The sequence below is a fragment of the Limulus polyphemus genome, unplaced genomic scaffold (assembly GCF_000517525.1).
Source record: "Limulus polyphemus unplaced genomic scaffold, Limulus_polyphemus-2.1.2 Scaffold3525, whole genome shotgun sequence".
Classification (NCBI taxonomy): Eukaryota; Metazoa; Arthropoda; class Merostomata; order Xiphosura; family Limulidae; genus Limulus; species Limulus polyphemus.
The window spans coordinates 95,664-105,775 of NW_013669135.1; the positions used below are offsets into that span (position 1 = coordinate 95,664).

The window sequence follows — 10,112 nt, forward strand, 5'->3', positions numbered from 1 at the left end:
AATCTAACAAAACAAACACCGAGATCAGAATGTTCCGAAACAAACACTGAGTTCAGAATCTAACAAAACAAACACCGAGATCAGAATGTTCCGAAACAAACACTGAGTTCAGAATGTTCCGAAACAAACACCGAGTTCAGAATGTTCCGAAACAAACACTGAGTTCAGAATGTTCCGAAACAAACACCGAGTTCAGAATGTTCCGAAGCAAACACCGAGTTCAGAATGTTCCGAAGCAAACACCGAGTTCAGAATGTTCCGAAACAAACACTGAGTTCAGAATGTTCCGAAACAAACACCGAGTTCAGAATGTTCCGAAACAAACACCGAGCTCAGGATGTTCCGAAGCAAACACCGAGTTCAGAATGTTCCGAAGCAAACACAAATAGATTATTGTCCTCATTTTTGCATATTTTACGCAGATTAAAACAAAACATCCACTAACACTAAGGGTAGGGTACAGTCTAGTAGGTTAACATGCACGGACTGTAAATTCGAGGGTTTATGGCTCGCGTCCCGCTTCCACAGAAAAAAACAATCACTCCGCTCTTAGGGGGCCGTTTGTGTACTATAAGAGTGACAATCAAATCCCACTACTTGGTCAAATAAAAGTAGTTCATGAGCTAATGGTGAGCGCTGTTGGCTATCTGCTTTCTCTCTCTAGTCTATCATTTAAAAATGGAGAACGACTATGAGCAGATACATCCTCTGAGTAAATGAGTTCTAAAAACAAGGCCACTTTACGAACTGATGAGTAGGTGTGGATACTGATGAGTAGGTGTGGATATTGACTCTTATTAGTTGCATTAGATGACAAGTAGATAAATACTAAACTTCAAATAGTTCATCTGTTGAACTAATGGGAATAATTTAATAATTATTGTTGTAAACTAGTTCAATGGAAATGTCTTAAAACATAGTTCATCTGTTGAACTAATGGGAATAATTTAATAATTATTGTTGTAAACTAGTTCAATGGAAATGTCTTAAAACATAGTTCATCTGTTGAACTAATGGGAATAATTTAGTAATTATTGTTGTAAACTAGTTCAATGGAAATGTCTTAAAACTGTTATCGTTTACTGTATTTTTTTACATTATTTCCGATGTTCGTAACATTACGGAAAGACGTAAAACAGAGTGAGAGGAATAGAAAGCGGTCACTTATATGTCTTCCGTTATGACTGTTGTTCATGAAACCCATTTCGTCGTTTTATTTCGCTTTTCCATTACCAACCATGGCTTCTCCAGATCATTTCGCGTCTCCAGTCGTGATTCGAGTAGTAAAAGTTGATGTCTCCCAGTATTCTGATATTTGTAACCTTAAGATCTCAGTGGATCGAAATGAAATCCGGTCAACATTAATCGCAAACCAAACTCCGAGAAACCACCAACGACTTATACAAAGGTAAGGCCACCGTGCGAGGAGGTGTACAAAACGTAGCGGAACAGCATTCACACTTGGGGAGGCTTTTCTTGATGAGCCCAAAGCTGCACAATATGTTATCTGTGCTATGTCCAACACGAGTATCTTTACCAACTCCTTGATAATACGTGATACAGTACAACTTTACCAACTACTTTATAATACATGATACAGTAAAGCTTTATCTATTCCTTTATAATACATGATACAGTAAAGCTTTATATATTCCTTTATTATACATGATACAATAACAATTTATCTATTCCTTTATAATACATGATACAGTAGAGCTTTATCTATTCCTTTATAATACATGATACAGTACAGCTTTATCTATTCCTTTATAATACATGATACAGTAAAGCTTTAAAGCTTTACTGTATCATGTATTATAAAGGAATAGATAAAGCTGTACTGTATCATGTATTATAAAGGAATAGATAAAGCTGTACTGTATCATATATTATAAAGGAATATATAAAGCTTTACTGTATCATATATTATAAAGGAATAGATAAAGCTTTACTGTATCATGTATTATAAAGGAATAGATAAAGCTGTACTGTATCATGTATTATAAAGGAATAGATATCTATTCCTTTATAATACATGATACAATAAAGCTTTATATATTCCTTTATAATACATGATACAATAAAGCTTTATATATTCCTTTATAATACATGATACAGTACAATTTAATGTTTTTGGAAACAGTTAATTTGTCATAAGTAACTGAGTGATCCTCCACGAGCTGAATGTTCTATATATCGTAGTTTCAAACAAGCTAAAAATAAAGACCACTCTATCATTCGATTCTGTACTCGTCACTGTGTTAAACCGGTTTCGGGGAACTTCACCCCTCATCAGTAACTCTGGGCCAGAGCAAGATCGATAAAACAAGACTGTATTATATGTATGGTGTTTTACTTCTCTTTCACTCACTATAGTATAGGATTTGAAGAATACGTTGCGTTTATGCTACTAATTTATTCTTCTGCATTATTCATCAGGCAGGCTTGATAAGATACTAAAAGCAAATTTGAAGTCCAATCTGTGATTCGATTCACCAGTTGTCACTGATTTATACTAGGGTCACTGACGATGGGTAGAATTCCCTGGAAAAAGTACAACTCGGTGGAACGTTTCGTAGCTTCGTTGTGAGCAAGAATTGAAGCACTCACTACCAACGTCAAGATTTTTTAGAACCGTCACGAGGTGTTTGGTGTTTCAAATTAACAAAGTCCATACTGAATCCCGAGGGACCTGAGATCTTTAGATTTGCATTACTAATGTCAAATGTAAGCGTGATCTAACTCATTTTGACAGGAAAATTAGAAGTGGTTGAATGACTTCTATAAATACTGATATAAACCTCACTTAGTTGTATATCTTCTAGCCAATCAAACGTAGTTCACCAAAAATTCAAACAGGTTGTGTCACCCTCACGATTCAAACGGCGAATTGTTCGGTGACAGGATTCGAACTCGTCACCCGCAATTTGCCAGTCGATCGCCCTAAACACCAAATCCTGCTAAACCAGGAAAGTTAGGTACTTGGTTATTTACTTCTTCTGTGAGACCGTAACCAATGGAAACCAATTAATTCTGCTATAAGAATAAAGTCCTGCTAAACCAGGAAAGTTAGGTACTTGGTTATTTATTTCTTCTGTGACACCGTAACCAATGACAACCAATTAATTCTGCTATAAGAATAAAGTCCTGCTAAACCAGGAATGTTAGATACTTGGTTATTTATTTCTTCGGTGAGACCGTAACCAACGACAACCAATTAATTCTGCTATAAGAATACAGAGAAAGAAAGAAACGAATTTAAATACCAGTACAGTATGACTTTGTTTTTAGCGAAACGTAAAAGAAACTTTGTTTTGGAAATGTTAATACACGTATGAATATGTTTAACAGAAAAAAAAACCAACATATTATAAAAAGTAATAAAATAGAATTTAAATAAATCTTTCAAAATACAAATAATGAAATGTGTTATCTAAATAACTTAAGGCTTCAAAGAAAATGTTCGTTGAGTCTCAATAATTACAATGAAAACAATCCTATAGTAAAGAAGATTTTTGAGGATTTCGGTAGAATAATAGTTCATTAGTTTGTCATATTAGTAGCAAAATGTGTAACAATTACATGAGGCATGTTCAAAAGTATATACCTTATATAGTAGTTCTCAAATCTGTAACAAATGCGAAAGTATTCTTAAAGGTGTAACAACCGCATAAGTAGTTCTCCCAAATGTACTAATTACATAAGTAGTTCTCCCAAATGTACTAATTACATAAGTAGTTCTCCCAAATGTACTAATTACATAAGTAGTTCTAAGAAGTGTAACTACTACATAAGTAGTTCTTAGAAGCGTAGGAATTACATAAGTAGTTGGTAGAAGTGTAACAACTATATAAGTAGCTCTTAAAAGTGTAACAATTACACAAATAGTTTTTAGAAGTGTTACAATTACATAAGTAGTTCTCCCAAATGTACTAATTACATAAGTAGTTCTTAGAAGTGTAATAATTTGAAAAGTATTTTTAAAAATGTAACAATTATATAAGTAGTTCTCCAAAATATAACAATTACAAAAGTAGTTTTCAAAAGTGCAACAATTAAAAAAGTATTTTCAAAAATGTAACAACCACATAAATAGTTCCACAAAATGTAACAATTACAAAGTAGTTTTCAAAAGTGCAACAATTAAAAAAGTATTTTCAAAAATGTAACAACCACATAAATAGTTCTCCAAAATATAACAATTACAAAGTAGTTTTTAAAAGTGTAACAATTGCATAAATAGTTCTACAAAATATAACAATTACAAAATTATTTATCAGAAGTGTAACTACTACATAAGTAGTTCTTAGAAATGTAGGAATTACATAAGTAGTTGGTAGAAGTGTAACAACTATGTAAGTAGCTCTTAAAAGTGTAACAATTACATAAATAGTTTTTAGAAGTGTAACAATTACATAAGTAGTTCTTAGAACTGTAACAGATACATAAGTAGTTATGGAATGTAGCCAATAACCAGTATTTAATCCTATTAAATAAATAAACGTATGTTCGACATTCTTGTTCTTTTAGCATAAGTCTGTCTTTCTATGAACTAGGGTTTTTCAATAAGCAGAAAATCGTATTTTAAGTTTGTTTTCAAATATCATATGAGACTTCTTATTATGGTTGTTCTCGTTTTCAATGCGTCACGGTTATCCAGTTCCATTTCTGACGGTTACGTATTTCTACGTAGTTTTCTGAGTTTAACATCTAATTAGCCACCATGTTTTATACTGAAATAACTTCATTTGAAACTTGAACAAAGCTTCTAAAAGATCCGTCAAATGATTCTTACCTAGCCAGTTGAAACGTGGTTATATTGAGTGACCTATAGAATAGTTAAGACATATCACAGCAGAATATTCATTATAAGTGGTTTAATCTAGCCTACTACATCCTATGTAATAGTGTGTAAAGTCTACAAGGTGTCGGTCTGTCTTCGAGTATTTTTGGGTATTGTTGTCGTGTCACTTTTACGTTTTTATTTCTTTTCTCTTAGACTTGAGTTGTTTCTTATTGCTAGTCTTGTACACGAATGCTTCTGACATTTCTCAGCAAAAACAAACAAACAAACTATTTTCGTAATTTTCGACATAATAAAGTTGAAAAAGACACACATTCCAATTTTAGCGGAATTTTCATTCTACTCCGCTGAGTTAGATCAAAAACAATTCTGGGAAACAAAAGTACGTTATTAAGTACGAAACAATATAAGGATAATTTAAACGAGCGCCTATTGTTGATCTTTTCGGCGTGTTCCATCTTTAGCTATTGTGGTAGATGAAGCTATTTCATCAGCATAAAAATACCACGTTTATTTGAAACGTTATTTTATTGCTCTATAGTTATCCCTGTACACTTAATCTGTTCCATGATCTAAGCTTGCTCCATGAGCAAAACGGAGAAAATGGGTTATATTATTTAAACGTACACAGACCATTAAACACAGGAACACAAATCGAAAAACAATACTAAAGAACCAACAAAGAAAAACCACGCCTTTGTTTCTTATTCGCTCGGATAATTATTGGCAATTACAGCCCTAAAAGTATTAAAGAAAAACTCTAAGTTATGCACACCCCTAAAGATTGACTTATACACACATACATAGATATCTACTTGTATATATATTCTACATATATCTGTTTCCTTTCTATTTTTGCCCCTCTCTATAATGTTGTACGATTCATAAAACTTAAATGTACATTATTTTCTGTTTTATAATCAATATATTTCTATAATATCCAAAGTCTTCGTTAGTTTGCTGTTGCTACGTAAGCATATCACGTAATATAAACTGAAGAAGATCGGTATCCATTTGAATTAGAAGTTATACAGCTCGTAAAAAAAAAATGCGTTGCAATTTAAACGAAACTACCCGTGGATAGTTTATTTATTTGGTTGTACCTGACGCATTTCAGTAATTTGGAAAGTAAAATAGTTCTCCCATCTCCCCACCCCCACATACACAGGGGTCTTGCTTAGATGATGTTTTGGATCCACCAAATGTTTGGCGCTTCAAATATCAAATAAAATTTAGTTTTGAATTATTATATTGAGAACAGTTACACTTATAACGAATCGATAAGAAAGTTTTTCTTGCAATCCATGTTGGAGCAAACGCCTGTAAAAATATAAAAGTCCGGGATAACAGTAAAGAACGCTGTTATTGTTATCTAATAACTATATCGTCTTTAGTCTCACGACTTTGGTTCTAACATTTTTCTTTTTTTACATCACCACATTTGAGTAAGGCTATCATTTACCATAGGTGAAATACCACTGAATTAAAGAAGTTTCTATAAAGTACTTGAGTAAGGCTATCATTTACCATAGGTAAAATACCATTGAGATGAAGAAGTTTCTATAAAGTACTTGAGTAAGGCTATCATTTACCATAGGTGAAATACCACTGAATTGAAAGTTTCTATAAAGTACTTGAGTAAGGCTATCATTTACCATAGGTGAAATACCACTGAATTGAAGAAGTTTCTATAAAGTACTTGAGTAAGGCTATCATTTACCATAGGTGAAATACCACTGAATTAAAGAAGTTTCTATAAAGTACTTTGGGGTATTCCAAACTGGGCTGTGGCGAGAATCATCTAAAACTGTCTAATTTACCAAGCATAAACCCTTTTAGACAAATCTTATATAATTTAGGGCTTACATTGGAAATGTACTATTAGTTTAAGCCTATTTTTTGTGAAATTGCAAGTAGCGCTATTAAAGATCACACTTCAGTAACCTTCAGTAATACTTCTTCTAAGGAGGTATTGATGTGAAGAACAATGAGATATTGATGGTGGTTAAAAAATATAAACAGCCTAAATACTTAAAACAAAAAAAAACACACGCTACAATATAACGTTTCGCCCTTGTTAACGTGGCATCATCTAGTACCAAATGCTGCCACGCTAACAGTGACGAAACGTTACCATGTGTAGTTTTCTTATTTAATCTCGTTTTGAGCTGTTTATATATTTTTTCACTTTTAAGCATACATAATTCTTGATTTGCATGTAATGAAATACCACTGAATGATGTGAAGCATAAAAAAGATGATGATGTGGAGCATAATGGAATGGTGATACCATATATGGAGTGATGATGTGGAGCATAATGGAATGGTAATACCATATATGGAGTGATGATGTGGAGCATAATGGAATGGTGATACCGTATATGGAGTGATGATGTACAGCATAATGGAATGGTGATGCCATATATGGAGTGATGATGTGGAGCATAATGGAATGGTGATACCATATATGGAGTGATGATGTGGTGCATAATGGAATGGTGATACCATATATGGAGTGGTAATACAAAACATAATGAGGCGGTGATGTGTAGAATAAAGAGATGCTCATGTGGTATATAATAAAATGGCGACGATAAACAAAAATTTCTATGTGAAGCATAATGAGATGGTAGTGTAAAGTGTTCTTTAGCTGCCTTATGTTATCACTGTCATGATAAATTTAAAAAAAAAGAATCAGCGTATTTCAATAATGATGCGAAATATTTATATCTTTATGTGAGTGTACTTAAAAATCAACAACTCTCCGAGCTCATATTATATCGTGTTTCTTCCCAATTTTCTCCAAATATAGAAAATGATTGCAAAATGTAAATAGGTTTTTAAATATAAATAACATATGAGGTTTATTCGTCAAACAGGCAAAATCTAATAATTTCAATATAGGTTTTAGAGAGAGAACAGATGAGAAAGAAAGTGTAGATTAGTCCAAGCACCATATTAACTATGAAGTTAAAACAATCAGCATCAAGCACCATATTAACTATGAAGTTAAAACAATCAGCATCAAGCACCATATTAACTATGAAGTTAAAGAATCAGCATCAAGTACCATATTAACTATGAAGTTAAAGAATCAGCATCAAGTACCATATAAACTATGAAGTTAAAGAATCAGCATCAAGCACCATATTAACTATGAAGTTAAAGAATCAGCATCAAGTACCATATTAACTATGAAGTTAAAGAATCAGCATCAAGTACCATATTAACTATGTTCTTTAACTTCATAGTTATATGGTACTTGATGCTGATTCTTTAACTTTCAGCATCAAGCACCATATTAACTATGAAGTTAAAACAATCAGCATCAAGCACCATATTAACTATGAAGTTAAAGAATCAGCATCAAGCACCATATTAACTATGAAGTTAAAATAGTACGACTATAACGAAAGGTAAATGGGTAAACAAAGTAATTTATGAGAAATAATTAAATGGCAAAAAAGAAGATAAGAATTAGAAGCTACAGTAGTATAGAAATAAACAAATATATTTGATTAGTACGAGATTAATCTTGCTATATATCTGGTTTGGTTGGTTAATTTGATCTTAATTATGTTGCTTCTAAAGTATAATCTATTTGATATGTCTTCTAGATATTTCAGTTGTACTTTCATAGGTGTCTCTAAAGCAAAATCGTATCGAATTTTCTTCTTTTTTCTCTAAAAAGGCTTACTAAACTGTTTTAAATTCTTTCATAGCCTCAATTATTAGTTTGTTCGTCGACTTCGGTCAGGATTCATTTAACTTCATTTGTTCATATATCCAGTTTCAGTCAGCAATTTGAAGAAGTCCTGATCTAAGCATGATAACCCGTATTCAAGGTTATCGATTTCTTCGAATTCTACTTCGTTCGTCTCTTATAACCATTCACTTCCATATATATGAAAAAACTGTCTCCTGCTTAAGATGACAAAATTAATTTAGCTACAGTCGTGAACTGTACAAACTTGAGATATGTCATTGTAAAGCTTCAGTTTTGGATCATCTTTGTCACTATTGAATTTTAAACATATTGTCCTATTTGGTTCTCATATCTGTTTTTACACAACACTAGGAAAACTTATAAAAACCATGAAACACATTTCAAATAAACGTAAAAACTGAATCAGAGGTGCTCGTTGAATTTCGCGCAAAGTTACTCGAGCTATCTGCGCTAGTCGTCCCTAATTTAGAACCAATAGGCTAGAGGGAAGACACCTCCCGCCACCAACTCTTGGGCTGCTCTTTTACTTTGTTACTCTTGTGTTAAGACTTGTAGCAGAACCATTTTTATTACTATCTTTCAAGTTATAGGACATAATAATGTTTATTACTGTTGTGTTATGTAATGTATAATAATTACACCTGATACTGTTGTGTTATGTAATGTATAATAATTACACCTGATACTGTTGTGTTATGTAATGTAAAAAAATTACACTGATACTGTTGTGCCCCGTAATGTAAAAAAAAATACACCTGATACTGTTGTGCCCCGTAATGTAAAAAAAATTACACCTGATACTGTTGTGCCCCGTAATGTAAAAAAAATACACCTGATACTGTTGGTTTACGTAATGTAAAAAAATTACTTTTGTTACTGCTATTTTTTGTTTGTTAGGCACAAAGTTAAAAAACCCGATTTTTAGCGTTATAAGTCCCCAGACTTGCCGCTGTGCCACTGGGGGTCGTTAAGTCATCTATCAGAAACATTTTGCTTTGGAATCTTACACAAACTCATGTGATTAGTACTCAATGTTATTCCTGAAAATCAGCAATAACGGGGTTTTTCTTTTACTTGTTTAATTATTTTCAGTTAGTTAGTTACTTGTTTAATTATTTTCAGTTAGTTTGTTTGTTATGAATTTCGCGCAAAGCTACACGAGGGCTATCTGCGCTAGCCGTCCCTAATTTAGCAGTGTAAGACTAGAGGGAAGGCAGCTAGTCATCACCACCCACCGCCAACTCTTGGGCTACTCTTTTACCAACGATTGCAAGTCCAGTGCCCTAACTATTTTCAGTTAGTTACTCGTTTAACTATTTTCAGTTAGTTAGTTACTCGTTTAATTATTTTCAGTTAGTTAGTTACTCGTTTAATTATTTTCAGTTAGTTAGTTACTTGTTTAATTATTTTCAGTTAGTTAGTTACTCGTTTAATTATTTTCAGTTAGTTAGTTACTTGTTTAATTATTTTCAGTTAGTTAGTTACCTGGTTAATTATTTTCAGTTAGTTAGTTACTTGTTTAATTATTTTCAGTTAGTTAGTTACCTGGTTAATTATTTTCAGTTAGTTAGTTACTTGTTT

The 10,112-nt window shown here is 32.5% G+C and overlaps 1 protein-coding gene across 1 annotated transcript in view; it reads right to left on the reverse strand.

Annotated features, from left to right (window-relative positions):
• LOC106469521 (Down syndrome cell adhesion molecule-like protein Dscam2) overlaps window positions 1-10,112 on the reverse strand; it is a 120,162-nt gene that overhangs the window by 87,809 nt on the left and 22,241 nt on the right. The window lies entirely within an intron of this gene.